Genomic DNA, 23,874 nt, shown 5'->3' on the forward strand with positions numbered 1-23,874 from the left:
TGGTTTGCAAATATTATTTCTCAGGCGGTGGCTTGACTTTTCATCCTCTTGGTAGGGTCTTTCACAGAAATCAAGTTTATTAATTTTTTTTTCTCTTAAGAACTGTGCTTTTGGTGTCATGTCTAAGTACTCTTGGCCTAGTTTTATGACCCAAAGATTTCCCCCCCCCCCACAAAGTTGCCTAGTTTTGCATTTTACCTTTAAGTCTGTGATCCCTTTTGGGTTAATTTTTGTGTTAATTTAGGTAGAGATTTATTATTATTATTTTTTTGCTTATGGATATCCAATTGCTACAGCACCTTTTGTTGAAAAGACTGTCTTCCTCTATTGAATTGTTTCACACCTTTGTCATAAATCAGTTGGCCAAACTTGTGTGGCTCTATTTCTGGGTTTTCATTTCTGTTCCATTGATATATGTATCTGTCTTTACACTAATGCCACATTTTCTTGATTACTGGTGAGTCTTAAAATCAAGTAATGTAATCTAATTTTATTCTTTTTTTCCAAATTGTTTTAGCTCATTTAGTTCCTTTGCCTTTCCAAATATGCTTTAGAATAAGCTCTTCTATATCTACAAGACTTTTTGCTGGGATTTTGGTACAATTCTGATAAATTTATAGATCAATTTGGAAAATTGATGTCTTCACTATGTTGAATTTTCCAGTCCACGAACACAGTGTGTCTTTAGCCTTATTTACATCTTTTCGGATTTATTTCATTAGTATTTTGTAGTTTTTAGGAGACAAATTCTATACATGTTTTGTTACATTTATGCCTAAGTATTTTATTTTTTGAGTGATTATAAATGGTTTTACATTTTAAATTTCAATTTCCACATGTTCATTGCTAGTATATAGAAGTACAGTTGGCTTTTATATGTTGATCTTATATCCTATGGCTTTTCTGGGCTCATTTATTCCTCATTGGAGGGTTTTTTTTTCCTTTCTTTTTGGACAGACTTGTTGAGTTTTCCTGTGTAAACAATCATGTCACCTGCAAATCAGGACATTCTCATGTCTTCCTTTTCAATCTGTTATGACTCTTCTTTTCTTTTCTTATTGTGCTGGCTAGGACTTCTAGTATGATGTTGAATAAGAGTTATGAGAGTGTACATCCTTGGCTTTTTCCCAGTCTTAACCATTAACATCAGTCATTCACCATTAAGTATGATGTTTCTGTAGGTTTTTCTGTAGATGTTCTTTATCAAGGGGGGGAAGTTTCCCTCTATTCCTAGTTTTCTGAGAATTTTTATGAATCAGTATTGAATTTTGTTAGATGATTTTTCTGCATCAATTGGTATGATGATGCTATTTTTCTTCTTTAATTAAGAAAATGTTAATATGTTGCATTACTTTGATTGATTTTTGAGTACTGAACCAGCCTTGCATCCCTGGGATAAACTCCACTTGGTCATGGTGTATAATTTTTTTATATATGTAGCTGGACTACATTAGCTGATATTCTGTTGAGATTTTTCTTGTCTGTGTTCAGGAGGGATATTAGACTGTAGTTCTCTCTTTCTCTCTGAGTACTGTCTATGTCTGATTTTTGACTGATTATATATGGTCTTGTATCTTTAATTTCAGATTTCATGTGTTTATTACTAGACTTAGAAAATGAGTTCGGCAGTATCTCCCCTATTACAGAGAGGTTCTTTGAGTGTCAGGTAGAATTCTTCAGTGAAACCACGTGGGACTGGGGATTTCTTTTTAGGGACTTTAAAACTATGAATTCAATTTGTTTGATGGTTAAAATGATATATATATATTTTTACATTTTTTAATTTTATTAAATTTATTTTTTTATACAGCATGTTCTTATTAGTCATCAATTTTATACACATCAGTGTATACATATCAATCCCAATCGCCCAATTCATCACACCCCCACCTCCACCCCCCACCCCCACCCCCCCGCCGCTTTCCCCACTTGTTGTCCATACGTTTGTTCCCTACATCTGTGTCTCAATTTCTGCCTTGCAAACTGGTTCATATGTACCATTTTTCTAGGTTCCACATATATGCGTTAATATACGATATTTGTTTTTCTCTTTCTGACTTACTTCACTCTGTATGACAGTCTCTAGATCCATCCATGTCTCAACAAATGACCCAATTTCGTTCCTTTTTATGGCTGAGTAATACTCCATTGTATATATGTACCACATCTTCTTTATCCATTCGTCTGTCAATGGGCATTTAGGTTGCTTCCATGACCCGGCTATTGTAAATAGTGCTGCAATGAACATTGGGGTGCAATGTGTCTTTTTGAATTATGGTTCTCTCTGGGTGTATGCCCAGTAGTGGGATTGCTGGATCATATGTTAACTCTATTTTTAGTTTTTAAAGGAACCTCCATACTGTTCTCCATAGTGGCTGTATCAATTTACATTCCCACCAACAGTGCAAGAGGGGTCCCTTTTCTCCACACCCTCTCCAGCATTTGTTGTTTGTAGATTTTCTGATGATGCCCATTCTAACTGGTGTGAGGTGATACCTCACTATAGTTTTGATTTGCATTTCTCTAATAATTAGTGATGTTGAGCAGCTTGTCATATGCTTCTTGACCATCTGTATGTCTTCTTTGAAGAAATGTCTATTTAGGTCTTCTGCCCATTTTTGGATTGGGTTTTTTGTTTTTTTAATATTGAGCTGCATGAGCTGTTTATATATTTTGGAGATTAATCCTTTGTCCGTTGATTGGTTTGCAAATATTTTCTCCCATTCTGAGGGTTGTCTTTTCGTCTTGTTTATGGTTTCCTTTGCTGGGCAAAAGCTTTGAAGTTTCATTAGGTCCCATTTGTTTATTTTTGTTTTTATTTCCATTACTCTAGGAGGTGGATCAAAGAAGATCTTGCTGTGATTTATGTCAAAGAGTGTTCTTCCTATATTTTCCTCTAAGAGTTTGATATTTGATAGTGTCTGGTCTTGCATTTAGGTCTCTAATCTATTTATTTATTTATTTATTTATTTATTTTTTGTGATATGTGGGCCTCTCACTGTCATGGCCTCTCCCGCTGTGGAGCACAGGCTCCGGACGCACAGGCTCAGCGGCCATGGCTCACGGGCCCAGCCGCTCCGCGGCATGTGAGATCTTCCCAGACCGGGGCATGAACCCGTGTCCCCTGCATCGGCAGGTGGACTCTGAACCACTGCGCCACCAGGGAAGCCCTCTAATCTATTTTGAGTTTATTTTTATGTATGGTGTTAGGGAGTGTTCTAATTTCATTCTTTTACATGTAGCTGTCCAGTTTTCCCAGCACCACTTATTGAAGAGACTGTCTTTTCTCCATTGTATATCCTTGCCTCCTTTGTCATAGATTAGTTGACCATAGGTGAGTGAGTTTACTTCTGGGCTTTCTATCTTGTTCCATTGATCTATGTTTCTCTTTTTGTGCCAGTACCATATTGTCTTGATTACTATAGCTTTGTAGTATAGTCTGAAGTCAGGGAGTCTGATTCCTCCAGCTCCATTTTGTTCCCTCAAGACTGCTTTGGCTATTCGGGGTCTTTTGTGTCTCTATACAAATTTTAAGATTTTTTGTTCTAGTTCCGTAAAAAATGCCATTGGTAATTTGATAGGGATTGCATTGAATCTGTAGATTGCTTTGGGTAGTATAGTCATTTTCACAATATTGATTCTTCCAATCCAAGAACATGGTATATCTCTCCATCTGTTGGTATCATCTTTAATTTCTTTCATCAGTGTCTTATAGTTTTCTGCATACAGGTCTTTTGTCTCCCTGGGTAGGTTTATTCTTAGGTATTTTATTCTTTTTGTTGCAGTGGTAAATGGGAGTGTTTCCTTAATTTCTCTTTCAGATTTTTCATCATTAGTGTATAGGAATGCAAGAGATTTCTGTGCATTAATTTTGTATCCGGCTGCTTTACGAAATTCATTGATTAGCTCTAGTAGTTTTCTGGTAGCCTCTTTAGGATTCTCTATGTAGAGTATCATGTCATCTGCAAACTTTGACAGTTTTACTTCTTCTTTTCCAATTTGTATTCCTTTTATTTCTTTTTCTTCTCTAATTGCCATGGCTAGGACTTCCAAAACTCTGTTGAACAATAGTGGTGAGAGTGGACATCCTTGTGTTGTTCCTGATGTTAGAGGAAATGCTATCAGTTTTTCACCGTTGAGAATGATGTTTGCTGTGGCTTTGTCCTATATGGCCTTTATTATGTTGAGGTAGTTTCTGTCTATGCCCACTTTCCGGAGAGTTTTTATCATAAATGAGTGTTGAATTTTGTCGAAAACTTTCTCTGCATCTATTGAGATGATCATATGGTTTTTATTCTTCAGCTTGTTAATATGGTGTATCACATTGATTGATTTGCATATATTGAAGATTCCTTGCATCGTTGGGATAAATCCCACTTGATAATGGTGTATGATCCTTTTAATGTGCTGTTGGATTCTGTTTGCTAGTATTTTGTTGAGGATTTTTGCATCGATATTCATGAGTGATATTGAACTGTGATTTTTTTTTTTTGTGGTATCTTTGTCTGGTTTTGGTATCTGGGTGATGGTGGCCTCTTAGAATGAGTTTGGGAGTGTTCCTTCCTCCGCAATTTTTTGGAAGAGTTTGAGAAGGATGGGAGTTAGCTCTTCTCTAAATGTTTGATAGAATTCACCTGTGAAGCCATCTGGTCCTGGACTTTTGTTTGTTGGAAGATTTTTAATCACAGTTTCAATTTCATTAGTTGTGATTGGTCTGTTCATATTTTGTATTTCTTCCTGGTTCAGTCTTGGAAGGTTATACCTTTCTAAGAATTTGTCCATTTCTTCCAGGTTGTCCATTTTATTGGCATAGAGTTGCTTGTAGTAGTCTCTTAGGATGCTTTGTATTTCTGTGGTGTCTGTTGTAACTTCTCTTTCTTCATTTCTAATTTTATTGATTTGAGTCCTCTGCCTCTTTTTCTTGATGAGTCTGGCTAATGGTTTATCAATTTTGTTTATCTTCTCAAAGAACCAGCTTTTAGTTTTATTGATCTTTGCTCTTGTTTTCTTTGTTTCTATTTCATTGATTTCTGCTTTGATCTTCATGATTTCTTTACTTCTGCTAACTTTGGGTTTTGTTTGTTCTTCTTTCTCTAGTTCCTTTAGGTGTAAGGTTAGATTGTTTATTTGAGATATTTGTTGTTTCTTGAGGTAGGCTTGTATAGCTATAAACTTCCCTCTTAGAACTGCTTTTGCTGCATCCCATAGGTGTTGGATCATCGTGTTTTCATTGTCATTTGTCTCTAGGTATATTTTGATTTCCTCTTTGTTTTCTTCAGTGATGTCTTGGTTATTTAGTAACGTATTGTTTAGCCTCCATGCGTTTGTGTTTTTTACGTTTTTTCCCCCTGTAATTCGTTTCTAATCTCATAGCATTGTGGTCAGAAAAGATGCTTTATATGATTTCAATTTTCTTAAATTTACTGAGGCTTGATTTGTGACCCAAGATGTGATCTATCCTGGAGGATGTTCCATGCGCACTTGAGAAGAAAGTGTAATCTTCTCTTTCTGGATGGAAAGTCCTATAAATATCAATTAAATCTATCTGGTCTATTGTATTATTTAAAGCTTCTGTTTCCTTATTTATTTTCATTTTGGATGATCTGTCCATTGGTTTAAGTGAGGTGTTAAAATCCCCCACTATTATTGTGTTACTGTTGGTGTCCTCTTTTATAGCTGTTAGCAGTTGCCTTATGTATTGAGGTGCTCCTATGTTGGGTGCATAAATGTTTGTAATTGTTATCTCTTCTTGGATTGATCCCTTGATCATTCTGTAGTGTCCTTCCTTGTCTCTTGTAATACTTTTTATTTTAAAGTCTATTTTGTCTGATATGAGTAGTGCTACTCCAGCTTTCTTTTGATTTCCATTTGCATGGAATACCTTTTTCCATCCCCTCACTTTCAGTCTGTATGTGTCCTTAGGTCTGAAGTAGGTCTCTTGTAGATAACATATATATGGGTCTTGTTTCTGTATCCATTCAGCAAGCCTGTGTCTTTTGGTTGGAGCATTTAATCCATTCACGTTTAAGGTAATTTTTGATATGTATGTTCCTATGACCATTTTCTTAATTGGTTTGGGTTTGTTTTTGTAGGTCCTTTTCTTCTCTTCCGTTTCCCACTTAGAGAAGTTTCTTTAACCTTTGTTGTAGAGCTTGTTTGGTGGTGCTGAATTCTCTTAGCTTTTGCTTGTCTGTAAAGCTTTGGATTTCTCCGTGAAATCTGAATGAGATCCTTGCGTGGTAGAGTAATCTTGGTTGTAGGTTCTTCCCTTTCATCACTCTAAGTATATCATGCCACTCCCTTTTGGCTTGTAGAGTTTCTGCTGAGAAATCAGCTATTAACCTTATGGGAGTTCCCTTGTATGTTATTTGTCATTTTTCCCTTGCTGCTTTCAATAATTTTTCTTTGTCTTTAATTTTTGCCAATTTGATTACTATGTGTCTCGGCGTGTTTCTCCTTGGGTTTATCCTTTATGGGACTGTCTGTGCTTCCTGCACTTGGGTGGCTATTTCCTTTCCCATGTTAGGGAAGTTGTCGACTATAATCTCTTCAAATATTTTCTGGGGTCCTTTCTCTCTCTCTTCTCCTTCTGGGACCCCTATAATGCGAATGTTGTTGTGTTTAATGTTGTCCCAGAGGTCTCTTAGGCTGTCTTTATTTCTTTTCATTCTTTTTTCTTTATTCTGTTCCGCAGCCGTGAATTCTACCATTCTGTCTTCCAGGTCACGTATCCGTTCTTCTGCCTCAGTTATTCTGCTATTGATTCCTTCGAGTGTAGTTTTCATTTGTGTTATTGTATTGTTCATCTCTGTTTGTTTGTTCTTTAATTCTTCTAGGTCTTTGTTAAACATTTCTTACATCGTCTCGATTTTTGCTTTTTCCGAGGTCCTGGATCATCTTCACTATTATTATTCTGAATCCTTTTTCTGGAAGGTTGCCTATCTCCACTTCATTTGGTTGTGTTTCTTGGGTTTTATCTTGTTCCTTCATCTGGCACATAGCCCTCTGCCTTTTCATCTTGTCTCTCTTTCTGTGGATGTGGTTTTTGTTCCACAGCCTGCAGTATTGTATTTCTTCCTGCTTCTGTTGTCTGCCTTCTGGTGGATGAAGCTATCTAAGAGGCATGTGCAAGTTTCTTGATGGGATGGACTGGTGGTGGGTAGAGCTGACTGTTGCTGTGGTGGGCAGAGCTGAGTAAAACTTTAATCCGCTTTTCTGATGATGGGTAGGGCTGGGTTCCCTCCCTTTTGGTTGTTTGGCCTGAGGCAACCCAACACTGGAGACTACCTGGGCTCTTTGATGGGGCTAATGGAAGACTCTGGGAGGGCTCACGCCAAGGAGTACTTCCCAGAACTTCTGCTGCCTGTATCCTTGTCCTCACGGTGAGCCACAGCCTCCCCCTGCTTCTGCAGGAGATCCTCCAACGCTAGCAGGTAGGTCTCGTTCAGTCTTTGCTGGGGTCACTGCTCCTTCCCCTGTGTCCTGATGTGCACACTACTTTGTGTGTGCCCTCCAAGAGTGGAGTCTCTGTTTCCCCCAGTCCTGTTGAAGTCCTGCATTCAAATCCCACTAGCCTTCAAAGTCTGATTCTCTAGGAATTCCTCCTGCCGTTGCCAGACCCCCAGGTTGGGAAGCCTGATGTGGGGCTCAGAACCTTCACTCCAGTGGGTGGACTTCTGTGGTATAAGTGTTCTCCAGTCTGTGAGTCACCCACCCAGTGGTTATGGGATTTGATTTTACTGTGATTGCGCCCCTCCTACCGTCTCATTGTGGCTTCTCCTTTGTCTTTGGATGTGGAGTATCTTTTCTGGTGAGTTCCAGTGTCTTCCTGTCGATAACTGTCCAGCAGCTCTTTGTGATTCTCGTGTTCTCACAAGAGGGAGTGAGAGCATGTCCTTTTATTCCACCATCTTGGTTCAGGGCCTGCCCCGTGATTTGTCTGAGAGGGGCTGAGAACCTTAGGGAGGCCAAAATGTTATATTTTTATTGGGTGCATTTTGGTAGTTTGTGCTTTTTGAGGAATTAGGCCATTTAATCTAAGTTGTCAAATTTATGTATATAGAGTTTTTCTTAGTATGTCTTATTATCCTCATAATGTCTGTGGACTTTGTAGTGATAGCCCCCTTTTTATTCCTGATTTTGGTAATTTGGGTCATCTTCTTCTTTATTTTTTGCTTGTTTACTGGAAATTTGTGAGCGTATTGATTTTTATAGAGAACCAGCTTTTTGTTTCATGAGGTTTCTCTGTTTTTCTGTTTTTGATTTCATTGATTTCTGCTCTTTATGTCCTTCTTCTTGCTTGCTCTGTGTTTGTTTTGCTTCTCATTTTCTAGTTTCTTGTGGTGGTAGCTTAGAATTTTGAGATTTTTGCTCTAATGTAACTGTTAAGTGTTTTGTATTTTCTTCAGCACTGCTTTAGCTATACATTTTGATAAATTGTCTTCATTTTTTAAAAAATTAATTAATTTTTGGCTGCATTGTGTCTTCGTTGCTGCGTGGGGCTTTCTCTAGTGGTGGCGAGGGGGGTCTACTTTCCATTGTGGTGCGCGGACTTCTCATTGTGGTGACTTCTCTTTGTTGCAGAGCACGGGCTCTAGGTGTGCAGCCTTCAGTAGTTGTGCCATGCAGGCTCAGTAGTTGCTCCATGGCATGTGGGAGCTTCCCAGACTAAGGCTCAAACCCGTGTCCCCTGCATTGGCAGGTGGATTCTTAACCACTGCACCATCAGGGAAGTCCCTGTCTTTTCGTTTTTATTCAGTTCTATTTATTTTTTATTTCCCTCAACACTTCCTCTTTGACTCGTGTTATTTAGAAAAGTGTTTGGAGAGTTTCCTATTATGTTTCTGATACTGATACTGATTTCTGATACTGATTCTCCATTGTTGTCAAAGAATACACTCTGTATGACGAAATTCTTTTAAATTTGTTGGGATTCGTTTTATGGCCCAGGATATAGTCTATCTTAATGAATGTTCCATGGGTACTTGTAAAGAATGTATATTCTGATGTTGTTGAATGGCATGTTCTGCAAATGTTGATTAGATCCTGTTGGTTGGTAGTGGTAAGTTTTTTTGTATCCTTAATGATTTTCTGTCTGGTAGTTTTATCAGTTGCTGAGAGAGAGGTGTTAAAGTCTCCAAGTATAGTTGTGGATTTGTCTGTTTTTATCTGTTCTATCAGGTTTTGCTTCATATGTTTTACAGCTCTGTTGTTTGGTGCATGTACATTTAGGATTGTTATGTCTTCTTTATGGATTGACTGTTTTATCATAACTTAATGATCCTTTCTGACACTGGTGATTTTCTTCACTGAAATCTACTTTATCTGATATTAATATAGTCACTCCTGCTTTCTTTTGATTAATATTTGTAGGCCATATCCTTTTCTAGCCTTTTATTTTCAACCTACCTATATCGTTATTTTGAAGTGAATTTCTTGTAGATGGCATAGAGTTAGATTGCTTCTTAAAAGTCCATTCTGCCAATCTCTGTCTTTTAATTGGTATATTTAATTTGATTGGGTTCAGATTGTTGAATCTTTAGGTTTATTACTTTTGCAAATTTGGGAAATTTTTAGTTTTTATTTCTTTGAATATTTTTTCATCCCCACATTTTTCTCCTTTCTTTCTAGGATTCCAATGACACAAATGTTAGACCTTTAATAACCGTATTACAGGTCCCTGAGGCTCTGTTTATGTTTTTCAGTCTATTTTTTTCTCTGTTATTCAGACCGTGTAATATCTGTTGACATATCTTTAGGCTCAGTGTTTCTTTGCTCTGTAATCTACCTCTGCTATTAAGTCCATCCAATGAGTTATTTTATTTTATTTATTCCTCAAGTCCTGAGGTCCCTAGCCAGTCTGCCTTCTTCTTTCCATCTTTCAGAATCTTCTTATGTTTGTTTTATAATTACATCCAGGGTTTTTAGCTGTCCTTAGTGGGGGGGGTTAGGGAGAAATGTGTTCATTGTATCTTGACTGGAACTAGAAGTCTCTGTGTTGAAGTATTTAAAATAAATTCAGAAATGATAAAAAAAAAAACGATAAGTCATTTTAATAGCAAATAAGTTTCTGCAGAGAGATGGCTGAGGCAATGCACTGTGGGGGTATGGTTGGTGGAGATGTGCCCGGAAGATGTGGTGAGCCTTGGATCTTGTTTTTGTTTGTTTGCATTCCCAGCCTTGGAGGTATCTCAGCTACTGTGATGGCTGACAATTCTAAGGGATGCTTTGGGAGGGAAAGGTATAGAAAACCTCCCTTCTCCTGTGTTTCTCCTTTACTCTCATAATACTACCACACTTACAGTACTTCTGACACCAGCTGTGTGTGCGGTTTCCCCACACCAAGCAGTTCTGCAAAACAGCCGGGTGTCCTACAGTTTAACTCAATTCTGACACTACCTGGAGATAGCATCAGATCCCACAGGTTAAGGGCTCAACCCCACAAGACTGCTCCCCCTACCTCCCTTAAGGTGCCAACTGCAAGTCCGGTTTGTTACCTTGGTTTCTGACCAACTGGTTTTAAATCGGAGCTTCCCACCACCCCTTCCTCAGGTTCAATTAATTTGCTAGAGCAGCTCACAGAACTCAGGAAAACAGTTAACTTACTGTTTACTGGTTTATTATAAAAGGATGTAATAAAGGATGATCATCCAGATGGAAGAAATGCATAGGGCAGGGTATGTGGGAAGGGGGATGGAGTTTTCATGCCCTCTCCGAGAGCGTCACTCTCCCAGGACCTCTATGTGTTCACCAATCCGGAAGCTCTCTGAACTCTGTCCTTTTGGGATTTTTATGGAGGCTTCCTCATGCAGGCAGGATCGATCATTAACTTCATTTCTAGGCCTTCTCCCTTCTCTGGACAACGGGGAGTGGGGCTGAAAATTCCAAGCTTCTAATCCCGGCTTGGTCTTTCTGGTGACCAGCCCACATCCAGTAGCCCACTAAAAGTCACCTTATTAGAACAAAAGACACTGCTGTTACTCAGGAAATTCCAGGGGATTTAGAAGCTTTGTGTCAGGAACCAGGGTCAAAGACCAAATATTCAAACAAAAGGTGTTCCTAGTGCTCTTATCACAGGAAATTCCAAGGTTTCAGAAGTTCTGTGCTAGGCACCATGGGCAGTCAACAATATACATTTTCTATTATTTCACAGGGAGGTCTCTCTTTGAAAGCTTGGGCAGCCAGCTAATGGGCAAAGGGGACAGATTGAAGAGATACATGGGAGAATCCTTCCACATACTCTGATTGCTCACTTTCCTGGTCTTTCATGCAGTGTGTAAAATTCAAGGAGAGAAATGGTATGTGGGATTATGAAAAGCTCCCCTCCTCCCCCCTAGATGGATGGCAAAAATGTCAGTTTTTCCTTTTTCTCTCTTGTATTATTCTTACCATTCTTAATTGGCCTTCTGCCCTGGGGACCTTCAACATTTTGGGATTCCATCTGGAGTTGTAGTTTGCTAGTATTTGCCCACCACAGAGACCTTACATGTTAATGAGTTTTCTTGAATGTGTGAAGACTTCCTAAGAAGAAAGCAAATTCTCCGAGCGTGAGGGCCATTTTAGGGGCCGTGGCTCCCAAAGGACTGGGGATCATTGTTTTTTTCTCCGTGTTACTGTGACTTTGTCTTTTTGGTGTTCTGGAGGAGTGACACTAATGAGATGCATGATTTATTAGCATAGTTTGTAGCTGGGAAATCTTATGAGCTTGTATAACTTGCTGTCTAGTCATCCCATTCTATTAATTTTTTTTTTTTTTTGGTCATGACCCCTAACTTGTTTAGCAGTTTTATTGTTTGTAGCTCACTTCTCCACATACCTTATAGAAAATATGGTTAGTGTTTTAACAGTTTGACAGATATGGGGACTATAATATAGTTCTTGTGCCTTTGATTTCATACCAGAATTTAATATTTCTTTTAAAAAATTGATTCTTTTTTAGCTTTAGGAAGAAAGAGAGAAATATGGAATAGACAAAGTACAGAGAGAGAATCTATATATGTTCGATCACGTATATTGCACATATCTTGAATAATCTGGAGCAAATTCTAGAAAGCAGGGAGGTAGAGGTATAGCCCGAGGATGTTACTGAGTTTGGGTTGGCAACTGGGTTGAAGAGATTCAAAGAATCCACCCACGTTAATTAGGTCCCCTTGATGAATTAAGTCATTTTGAGAGGTTTTCTCTTTCCTTGTGCAGAACACCTCCCACCCCCATTATACCCTGGACCTATTAGCAAGGCTTAGATCCTGAGGGCCAGTTAAGAGACTGGATGGTACATGTTAAACAGTACTGTTGTTACCGAGTCCAGGCTTGCTCTGCTTGCCACACGACAGACCAATAAATCGGGAGACGAGGCGTTGAGGCAAGGCATAGCGACTTTATTCGGAAAGTCGGCAGACTGAGAAGATGGCGGACTAGGGTCCCCAAGAAACCATCTTACGGGGTCTGGATGACAGTTTCTTTTATAGAACAGAAGGGAAAGAGGTGAGGAAATACAGTAAAAAGGCCATTTATCTTGCAAAATAGGACGGGGATGTTCTGCAGCCATCCACAGGTGGGCAGGGTCAGAATGTATCTCTGTGAGTTGAACAAAGACCTTTCAGTTTAACAGGCAGAGGGGCAGGGTTCCCTGTGGCAGGCCATTATGTATGCTTACAGCCATAGACAGTGATTATAATAACAAAAGCAGTGAAAAGCAAAGGTTAAAGTAAAAGAAGCAGATCCAACATGGAGTCAGAATTGGCTCTTCCCTGTTGCCCTGTTTTTGCTAGTCCTGTTGATGGCGTCCCCACCCTTGTGAGCATCTTCTTTACCTGGGCAGGATGGTAAAGATGTTTAAACAGAGACTTGTTATTTACAGAAAAAAAAAAGTTTTGTTAGTGAAAATATTTTATCTTTGAGGAAATGTTGGGGAAAGAGTATTGTCTCTGGAAATTGTGAGCAGTAAAATAATTTAGTTCAAATTATTTTAGAAATAGCAAAGCATCTGTTGAAAGATAAAGAAAACTCTTCCAATAATTGCTAAATGAATCATTAGCCTGAGTTCATCCAGAGAGCAGTGCTGCTTCTGTGCAAAATCCCTACAAATTAGTCATATTTTTTTTCCTTCCCCTTTGGAGAATTATAGACCATTAAGGTGAGCTTGCTGACTTTGAATGTGTAGGGAAACATTTCTGGATTCAAGTATCTTACAAAGGTTTTCTCTATTCATAGATAAGTTTTGCTCAGTGTGTTTGGGAATTAGGTATGGTCTCAAAGTAAATAATATGCACAAATGCTGTTTAGGAAACAGATATGCAAAAGTGTTCAGTGTTTCTGTTGTATTGCTTTTTTTTTTGCAAAATGTTGGATATGAGGTAAGGAAAACAGTAAATATATACAGCTCTCCTTGTTTTCCCTATCCAAGGAGAAAATAGCCATGGTAATGAAAAATACAGACCAGTGGGTAAGGTAGCTAATTTTTTATTTGGTTTTGAAATCCATAAATTGGTGCACTTATGAATGTGAAACACTCACTGCCTTCATTATCCAGTTCTAGAACACTCCTTGGAGTGATCTACCTGGTGTTTTTTTCTCCGTTTATTTTTCTCCACTGAATAGACTTATTTCAGAATGATGTTCTTCAAAGTGAATTATTTTCATAATGCTTCTATAATACAGCTAGAGCTGTACTGCAGTCAGAAGAAAAATCCTTTCCAAAGTATGTTGATCAAGGCTCCATTGCAGACAACAGAATCCACCCCAGTTAGTTTAAGCAGAAAGGACTTTATTGCAGGGATTTAAGGAGATTTCAGAATAGTCGAACGGTCTATAGGGATGGGCACTAAGTAAGGTTCCTGGAGCAACTCCCAGAGCCACCCTGTAAAACCGTGGCTGCTGCCCAGCTCCTGGCTGGAGAATGCAATGCTATGGTGCACTAGTAAAAGCTGCCACACCAGGAAGCTACAGCACCTCTGGACTGACTGGACCCTGGAGCCTCCACCGTGGCTGCTGCAGAATAACAAAAGCCTCTGCCACCATTCTTTCAGAAGTCTCAAAACCCATACATTTTTATGTTTGTTCTTTCACCTTCAGGTCTGTGTATTTTTTCATCAGAAGCTAGGTCCAGAGGGAACATGCTAGCTACAGGGAATTCTGGGAAATGTAGTTTTTTGCCTTCTAACCTCTAATGTATAGGAAGTCAAACGAGAAGTGGTCGGAGGAGTGTTGATTGAGGCAATTGGCAGTGTCAGCCACGCAGAGCAGATATTTTATTTTGAGAAGAAGGTTAAGATGGTTGCTTTCCCAAGGCATTTTAGATGCTGCAGCTTCTCTGAATGCAGATGTTCCTCTTTTGTTAGTCATGGATTCACTCCTTTCCAGTCCAGTTTCTAGAACCTTTCTGCTTTCCTTTCTTTTGACTGGGTTTGAGGGAATCTTGAGCAGGTCCCCTCTCTACTTCTATCTATCTCCATATCTATGAACATCTCTATCTGCTTCAGGATATACAGCTTGAAAACTCTCAGATTTATATTTCTGGGGCTATCAGAATAAAATAGAGTTTGTTGTTTGTTTTTTTGTTTGCATATTTACTTAACAAACACACACATAGTACTTAATAAGTACTAGGCACTATTCCAAGTGTTTTCCATATTTTAATTTATTTAAGTCTTATAATTAAACCATGAAATAGACCCTCTATTATGACAGTACTCTATTTTGTCCATCTCTTTAGAGCAAGTAATTGATATAACCAGAGGGTGGGCCTTGAGTTGGTGAAGATAATCTGCAGAGCACAACATACACTAGAAATATTCCATGAGTTTCTGTTCTCTAACTGTGATTATAAAGGCATTCAAGGGTAGGTGCCAGGTTCTCCACTTTCTGTATTTCTTATTCCCTTTTCCCAGTAGACTGTGTTTACACTAGGTTCTTAAAAATGATTTGACCCATATGTCATTCAATTTATTCAACAAGCTTTTATTGAGTGTCTAGTATGTGTTGGTTTCTTGGAGGATACAATGCTGAATATACATGTAGTCCCTTTTGGGGCAGGGGGAGAGGTCACAGTTTAGTGGAGAGGCAGCTCAGTAACCTACAATTAAAGTACAATGTGGTAAATTGCCATGATATGGGTAACCGTCGTACATTGAGGGAAAATAGACAAGGGACAATCTGTCTGGACTATAAATGGATGGATTAGGTAAAGCTTCCTGGGAGAGGGCTTGCCTGACCTGAGGCCTGAAAGGTAGGTCATCATCCTGATGTTTGAGGGACAGGTTTCTCCAAGTAAAGGGAGCAAAGGGTGGGAAGTTTCGGCCATATGAACGCAGCACGTTTGGGTGGTCAGCACGGCCATGTTGCAGAACTGGGGAGAAAAGTTGGGTAGGATGATGAAGGCTGGGCAGGGCCAGATAGGAAGAGCTGCATGCGTCTTGCTGAGAATGTTTCTCTGGTATGCTAAGGGGGAAACCTGAAGAATATTAAGTGGTAGAGTGACTTGATCAGGTGTGATCCTAAAAATGTTACTTTGGTGCTGTGAAGAGGGAACAGAATGGGGGGAACAAGACCAATTGTGCAGAGAATAGTCCCCACCTTTGAAGTATGTCCAGTGCAGAGTACCGGGAGGAAAAAGATGTGCAGTTGCTCCGAGTTTTTCCTGGATAACTAAGGGGAATGGGTGTGCTGCAGCTGAGGCTTCTGTGGCCTTCGTAGAATCTGCTTCATCTGTAGATATAGACTTCAGAGCTGATAGTAAATTACCTAAAAATGCCATCCATACGTGTAATAAAACAATGTTCCTGACCTACTCTCACTAGGAGACAAGTGGTGGGTCTAGGAGAAATGGTAATCCCTTAGAAGAGGGGCCTGCAAACCAGGGCCTTTGGACCAAATTTGGCCCTCCACTTGTTTTTGTGGGTACAGTTTTTTTGGAGCACAACTGCTCCCATTTGTTTATGTCTTACTATGACTGCCTTCGGGCTACACCATCAGAGTTGAGTAGTTGCCACAGAGACTCTATGGCTCACACAGCTGAAAATATTTACCATCTAGCCCTTTATTAAAGTTTGCTAGCCCTTGTTTCAGTGTGATTATTTTGATAGCAATACGCAGGATGGATTTGGAGGGATGAGTTCAATTTTAGAGGCATTAACATTTTTTAACTTTAGACTTTGCACTTCACCAATGAATCCCTTTAGCTTTTATGATCACTTTAAACTCTAATTATATAAATGCCATTTGCAGCAACATGGATGGACCTAGAGGTTATCATACTAAGTGAAGTAAGTCAGACAAAGACAAATATCATATGCTATCACTTATATGTGGAATCTAAAATATGACACAAATGAACTTATCTACAAAACAGAAACAGACTCACAGACATAAAGAACAGACTTGTGGTTGCCAGAGAGGTGGGAGGGAAGGATGGACTGGGAGTTTGGGATTGGCAGGTGCAAACTATTACATATAGAATGGATAAACAACAAAGTCCTCCTGTATAGCACAGGAACTATATTCAATATCCTGTGATAAACCATAATGGGAAAGAATATGAAAAAGAATATATATATATAAAGAATAAAAGAATATATATATAATAAATATATATAATAATAAATAAATAAATATATAAATAAAATAAAAATAAAAAAATTAAACAAATAAAAAATAAAATATAAAAGAATATATATATGTGTGTATGTATATATACACATAGATATATGTATAACTGAGTCACTTTGCTATACGGCAGAGATTAACATTGTAAATCAACTATACTTCAATAAAATAAATTAAAAAAAATTCTAATTATATAAAGGAGGACTGACCAGCCTGAGGTCACATAAGGGTAGGTGACAGAACTGAGACTCAAGCCTGGCGCTCCTGAACGTGAACACAGTCCAGTCTCTGCCACACACAGCACACCACTGGCTCCATCAGCCACTTCGAGAATAAGGTCACTTTCCCTGCATTGTGATAGACACAAATTCGAGGTGAGAATAGTATCTCCGGGAAACAGGCAGGTCTTCCTCTGAGGCCACCCATTACAATCACTTTCCTCTGTGTTCTTGGTGTCCTTTACTGGGAGGGATGTTAAAGCCCAGGATCTCCTCATTAGTGATGTTAATTCCCTCTGTTAACTCTGTGGGAATCTCCACCCGTGCTCCCTTCAAGGCCCCAGAAGAGTGTAGAAATGAAGGTCAGATTTAACTCTGTTGAATCAATGGAAGTAGCTGAACATTCCAGTTAGGCTGCAGCTCTTCCTGAACCCTGAGGAATTGAATTTTACGATTCTAAGGTCCTGAACCCTCCTTCTGGTGGGTACTGAGCCAAGACTGTCTGCACCCGGGAGATTTCTATCACGTTCTTTCAGTTCCTGATCGCGTTTATGGATGGTAATAAATTTGCTGGTCAGAGCAGATTTCATCATTAAATAAATAGCCATTTTAGCCTTTGTATCGATCTTAACAAAACAATAATTCTTTCAAACGAACCGAAAGAATTATTGAATTTAAAAAATTCAGATGCAAAATCCTGCAGACTGACAGGATTAACTTTTCAGGGAGCACTTTATGTAATAAGATATATCCCAAAGCCAATTTTTACCCCCTTATTTCCAGCCATTGCTGACGTTTGCCCCCAGGATGAAATTGGAATGTTAAAACAGCAGATTCCTCAAGTGTCTGCCCAAGGAGGTAAGCAGGCTCAGAGCAGCGAGAGGCCTTGTTGAAAGAGCTGAGTTCTCTGTGATGCTAGTAGAACTCCCCGTGGGCAGAGGGTTAGCTTAGGAAGCCTTTTTTTTTTTTTTTCTGGCCTTAAAAACTCAAACTTGGAATGTAAAATGGTGTAGCCACTGTGGAAAACAGTTTGCGGGTTGCTCAAAACATTACACATAGATCGTGATATGACCCAACAGTACTACTCCTAGGTGTAGACCTAAAAGAATTGAAAATGGGTATTTTAAAAAACACTTGTACGCAGATATTTATAGCATTAGTCACAGTAGACGAAAGGGGGAAACAGCTGAAATATCCATTAATGGTTGAATAGATAAACAAAATGTGGTATATCCCTATAACGGGATGTGATCCAGCCATAACAAAGAATGGCGTACTCGTACGTGTTATGATGTGGATCGACCTTAGCAATGTTATGCTGAGTAAAAGAAGCCAAGTCGCACATTGCAGGACTCCATTTATATGAAATACCCAGCGTAGCTAAATCCATAGAGATAGAAAGCAGGTTCATGATTGTCAGAGCCTGGGGGAGGAGGGTGGAATGGGGAGTGACCAGTTAATGGGTACAGAGCTTCCTTTTGGGGTGATGGAAATGTTTGGAACTAGATAGAGGTGGTGGTTACACAACCCTGGAAGTGTAGATGCCACTGAGTTGAATTTAATATGATGAATTCTATGCTATGTGAATTTACCTTAAACCAACAGCAGCAAAACAAGAAATTCCCCCAAACTCAAGCTTTTTCAGAATCCCTAAGTTGTGGAGTTTCGGTTCTGTTAAATCTTGGCAAATACCCTTCTAATAATATGTGAGTTAAAGTTTCAGCTACTGGTAAGAGCAGTGATTTATTGGAAAGTAGGCAAGGTCTTGGGAGAGTCTGGGTTAAAAAAACAGTGGTGGACTTGGTGTAACTGATTTTATCTGTGGGATGACTTCCTCAGCCTCCCTTGGGGTGTCTTGGTAGGTGCCTTGGGGTTGTACTTGGTACCAGATGCTTTAACAACATTTGAGTCCAGTGGTCTGGCCATATTAGCCATGGGATTATCTTCAGCCAATGTTAATTCAACATGGTCTGAGGAATGCAGGAAAAAAAAGCAGAGAAGGAGAGTTTTGGCCATTCCCCTGTGATAACACTGCAGGACTCCAGCTAAGAGGCCAGAAGTGAGGGTGCTGTCATCTGGTGAGCTTCAGGGCTGATGGGAATTCATGGCTAGAATAAGGAAAAATTTACTCAGTGGTGAGTTGGCAACATAAGATCTTCATTTGCCAGGAGTTTTTTCTTTTAACTTTCTGCCCTTGAAGTACTAGATGATTTTGAAAGAGATTTGAACCGCCAGATATGAGTACACATGTTAAAAAGAAAAAAAAAAAAAAAAAAGGTCATTTGGCAACATTAGGAAATCATTTAAAATTCAAAGTACTAAAAAGTAAACCTTTAGCACACCTATGTTCGTAACAGCATTATTCACAACAGCCAAGAAGTGGAAGCAACCCAAATGTCCATTGACAGATGAATGGATAAGTAAAATGTGGGGTATCCATACAGTGGTGGAATATTATTCAGCCTCAGAAAGGAGGGGAATTCTGCAGTATGCTGCAGCCTGGATGAACCTTGAGGACATTGTGTCAGGTGGAACAAGCCAGACACAAAAGGACAAATGCCGTATGATTCCATTTACATGAGGTACCCAGAGTAGTCAAATCCATAGAGACAGAAGTAGAATGGTGGTTGTCAGGGGCGGGGGTGAGGTATGAACGGGGAGTTACTGTCTAATGGGTACAGAATTTCAGTTTTACAAAACAAAGAGCTCTGGAGGTGGATGGTGGTGACGGTTGTATAACAGCGTGAATGTACTTCATGCCACTAAGCTGCACACTTAAAAAGGGTTAAGGTGGTAAATTGTATGTTACATATATTTTACTACCTGAGGCACAGACTCTGCAGCCTGAGGACCTGGGGCTTTAAAGTCGAGCTCTGTCATATATTAACTGTGGGACCTTGGATGTGGTATTTAACCTTTCTGAAGATAGTTTTCTTTTTCTTATCTTGCTATAGGCAGAATCATAGCACATAGTCAGTCTGTATACCGTAGTTTCTTCCCAATCTGGGGAAGAGGCTGGATGACTGGGGAACTTGCTGGAACAGAACAGGCTGACAGTGTGGATGTGGAACTTGGAGGCCTGGGTTGGTGACATGGGAGTGTGAGGGGGGAATCTCTCCCCCCTACCCCCCGAATGATGGGCACTCAGTCAGGACGCTGTCTGTAGGCGGGTGACTAGCTGTTCTCTTAGTATTTCTTTCCTTTAGTATTTTTTCCTTTAGGAAAAAAATAACTTTTTTTCCTACCCTTTGAAAGCAATCTGCCCTTCTTCTTACATACAGGAAGGCTCAGGGCCAGATAGTGAAGTGACTTGTCCAAGTTTACACAGGGGGAGAAATGTGACGAGAACTTAGGTCACCTGATTTTACTTCCCCACCATTTTAAAGGCCTACTGATTGTTGGGTAATCATGATAGAAATTTGCGGTTAAGTCAAGGTTTTTGCTCTCAGGAACTTACTATTTTTTCCCTCTAGAGAGAAAATACATGAAATAGCTAGAGTGAAAAGTGCTATACTGAATATGCTGTAGTAAAATGTGCTATCGTACAAGTGCTGGAATTGAGTTGTGAATTGACAGAGAAAGGGTTGCAGTGAGGGCCACCTGGAAGGGTGGAGAAGGCTTCACACTGGAGCTGACATGTCTGTGGATACGGGGCATTAACGAGGCATCCCCAGGGTTGGAAACAATTTGGTCGGATGGTGGGGTGTGTGTATGTGTCTGGGAGTGGTGGGGGAATCCAGGTAGAGCGTCAGCACAAGTAGAAACAGCTTGGAAAAGGGCTTCCTCTTTGGTATCAGACAGGACTGGGTTTGAAACCCAGCTCTGCCGCCTCTAGTGTTGCCTGCTCTGACCTCCAGTTAACTCATCTGTAACATGGATTAAAAAAAAGGAAAGGTCTCAGTTGTATCTCTAGTATATGTAGATGAATGACACCACTGTTACCTGTCTTTCTTTGCAGTGGTTTTCAGAGTCCGGGGTGTTAGTGTTGGTACCGTGACCTCCTCCAGGGTGAGGAATTCTACATTTCTGCCCCCCGTACCTAGTGTAGAACTCTGCTCTCTATGGGAAAAGAGGCCCAGATCCTTTTCCTTGTTAAGAGTAGGAGAAATAACATTTCACCAGGAAGTTAGAGTCACTATTTAAGAGACCAAGAATCATCATGTCCTTAGAGTTCTCTGTTCTTGCCTCATTGCACACTGAAAACCTCAGAATGAATAACCATGCTTAACTCACTCAGTTTATTACAGGATGATGGTTGCTCTGTTTGTGAATATTAGGTGGTCAGCTTTAGTGTGTCCCTGCCTGGGAATGGCGGGGGGTGGTGTGAGCTGTTAAGGGTTCGCTGGGCTTATGACCAATGTAGGGAATCATGATTGATGATGTCAATCTCTACTACTTGAAATGTGGTCCCCAGGCCAGCAGCATGGCATCCCCTGAGAGCTTGGATGAAAGACAGAATCCCAGGCCCTATCCCAGACTTCTTGGATCAGAATCTGCATTTTAGCAAAATCTGTAGGTGATTTGTGTGTCCACTGAGGTTTGAGAAGCGCTGATGTAGAAGATTGGTTGTGAATCTTGGAGTTCAGGCTCCCCTTTCTCCACGGGGGAGCCTTCCTGGTTCTGTCCAGCTAGAATTTATCCCCGGTTTATATTTGACTTCCTTACAGAACCAAAGAAGAGGCTTCTAATTGACTAAGAATTACAGGATCGAGAAAGAAAATGGGGAGGGAACAGAACATGAAAAAGTTGTTCTTGATTTGAGACTTTAAGATTTACCTTGAAATGAGTGAGCTCAGGGTCTATAAGGCTTTTGCTTATGGAATCAGGCAAGTCAACATTTTTCTTCCCCAAATCAGTAACTGCTACTTATTGGCCATCTTCTATTCATTAATTCAGCTTTTCTGTCTGGTTATTTCCTTTAGGTAAATATTTTAAATGGAGAAGAATAGACATAAGAAAAATGTTTTTATTTCCTTTAAATGGCTCTTTTCTGAAATAATTAATGATGAGAGACTGTGTAGTTTTGATGGGATTTTTAAAAAAAATTTATTTATTTAATTTATTTATATTTGGCTGCGTTGGGTTTTCTTGCTGCGCGCGGGCTTTCTCTAGTTGTGGCGAGCGGGGACTCCGCTTCGTTGAGGTGCACGGGCTTCTCATCGTGGTGGCTTCTCTTGTTGCAGAGCACAGGCTCTAGGCGTGTGGGCTTCAGTAGTTGTGGCACGCGGGCTCAGTAGTTGTCGATCATGGGGTCTAGAGTGCAGGCTCAGTAGTTGTGGCGCACGGGCTTAGTTGCTCCGCGGCATGTGGGATCTTCCCGGACCAGGGCTCGAACCTGTGTCCCCTGCATTGGCAGGTGGATTCCTAACCACTGCACCACCAGGGAAGCCCTGTTGATGGGATTTTACCAGCACAGGGTTTTCAGTAGTTTTGGGCCTTAGGATGAAGCATAAAGGTTTTCTGGTTTCTTGAATGTTATGAGATATTATTTCATTTTTACCCCCTAGAAATTAAACTTGGACAAGTTTTGAAACATAGGTATAAGTCTGAGGTGATGAATTCTAATGTAATTCTGAATGTTCAAAAACATTATTTATATTTAAAAAGCTAAAATGTTGGGATTTTTATTTTGAGGGGGGTAAAAGATTCCATCTTGGTTTTTAGCGTCTGCATCCATGTTACAAAGTGGCATTTTACTAGCATGGCCTCATCACATGACCTTTGCGCCTTTAATCAGTTGATTGACTCTCCACTAATTTGACATTTTTAAGATGGGGAAGTGAGCTCTGGAACAGGGATAAAGCCGGTTTGACGATTTGAGTTCTTTGCTCTGCTGCTGCCTGGGTGTGCAGCGTGGGCACGTCCTGGGCTCTGATGTAGTCAGTCTTTGAATGGAAGGAATTGGACTAGATCTATGATTTTCATGGGATGGGGTCTCTATGAGCAGGTTGTGTGTGTATATCAGGATCTTGGTTGTGGGGAAAACGTGTTGTTTGAGAAGCACAGTACTGCTGTCTTTCTTCATTTGGAAAATAGAAAAACTTTTTTTTTTTTTTAACAAGAGGCAACATGTAAAGTGTGATACAATCTTAGCTGGTTAACACAGGATGGAAAGCACATGGGACTAACAGTTAGTGGCAAGTAACAATCTTTAGTGAGTACTGTGTACCGGGTACTGTTTTAAAATTTTGATATGCATGTATTTTCAGTTAAACCTCACAAATTCCTAGAAAATCAGTCCTGTTATCATATGAGCAGACAGCGGAAAGGTGAAGTATCTCACTCAAGGTCATCACAGCCAGTATGTAGATAGATCTGGGATCCAAACCCAAGATGAATCGGCAGCCTTAGCTGCTACATACATTTGCTACCTCTACATCCATAGTCTGATATGAATCAAGATCACTTCAATCTATATTTTACCTTCTGAAAAAAAGTTTTGTAATATGTGTAATTTGTATGAAATGGCCCCTCAATCCTCAGGTGCAAAAAAAAAAAAAAGAAAAAAATCCTATTTTCCTTTAAACCCAATTAAAAATTTGACTCAGAGTTTCACTTGTAGAGACTGATGAGATGTTCAGTATCGATAGATCAGTAGTCAGTGGGGGATTCCTTCGTCACCCACACGATTTGGCTAGAAAATTCTGAGGGCCTCAAATCTGCACTCCATCCTAGTGGTGCCGAGATGCTCATGGGCCAAGCCCACATTCTCCGTTTGAGAGTGGCCAATCACTGTGCTTATTCCCTCCATGCTCAGCTTGGCTGCCATGATCTCCCCGGAGCTCCTGAGGCCGAGGCTTTTAGGTGTGAGCCCCCAGGTGTCCATGGGTCCAATCTTTCCAGAGGTTTTTCACCTGCCCCTGTCAGGGAGCCATATAGACACAGAGCCTGGTACAGACGCAGACAAAGGGCACTGATGGACATAGCTTCCCAAGGTGAAGGGAAGTATATCTTTCATTCTTTCCTTGTCATCTTATAGGGAATTAGTTAATTTCTCTATCAAATTATCCTCCTGCCTGTAAGTGACAGCAAGATTTAACATGACTGACCTTAC

The 23,874-nt window shown here is 39.9% G+C and overlaps 1 protein-coding gene across 15 annotated transcripts in view; it reads left to right on the forward strand.

Annotated features, from left to right (window-relative positions):
* The window catches only part of HHAT (hedgehog acyltransferase), a 360,564-nt gene that overhangs the window by 35,732 nt on the left and 300,958 nt on the right, over positions 1-23,874 (forward strand). The window lies entirely within an intron of this gene.

This window comes from Globicephala melas, chromosome 1 (assembly GCF_963455315.2).
Source record: "Globicephala melas chromosome 1, mGloMel1.2, whole genome shotgun sequence".
NCBI classification, from domain to species: Eukaryota; Metazoa; Chordata; class Mammalia; order Artiodactyla; family Delphinidae; genus Globicephala; species Globicephala melas.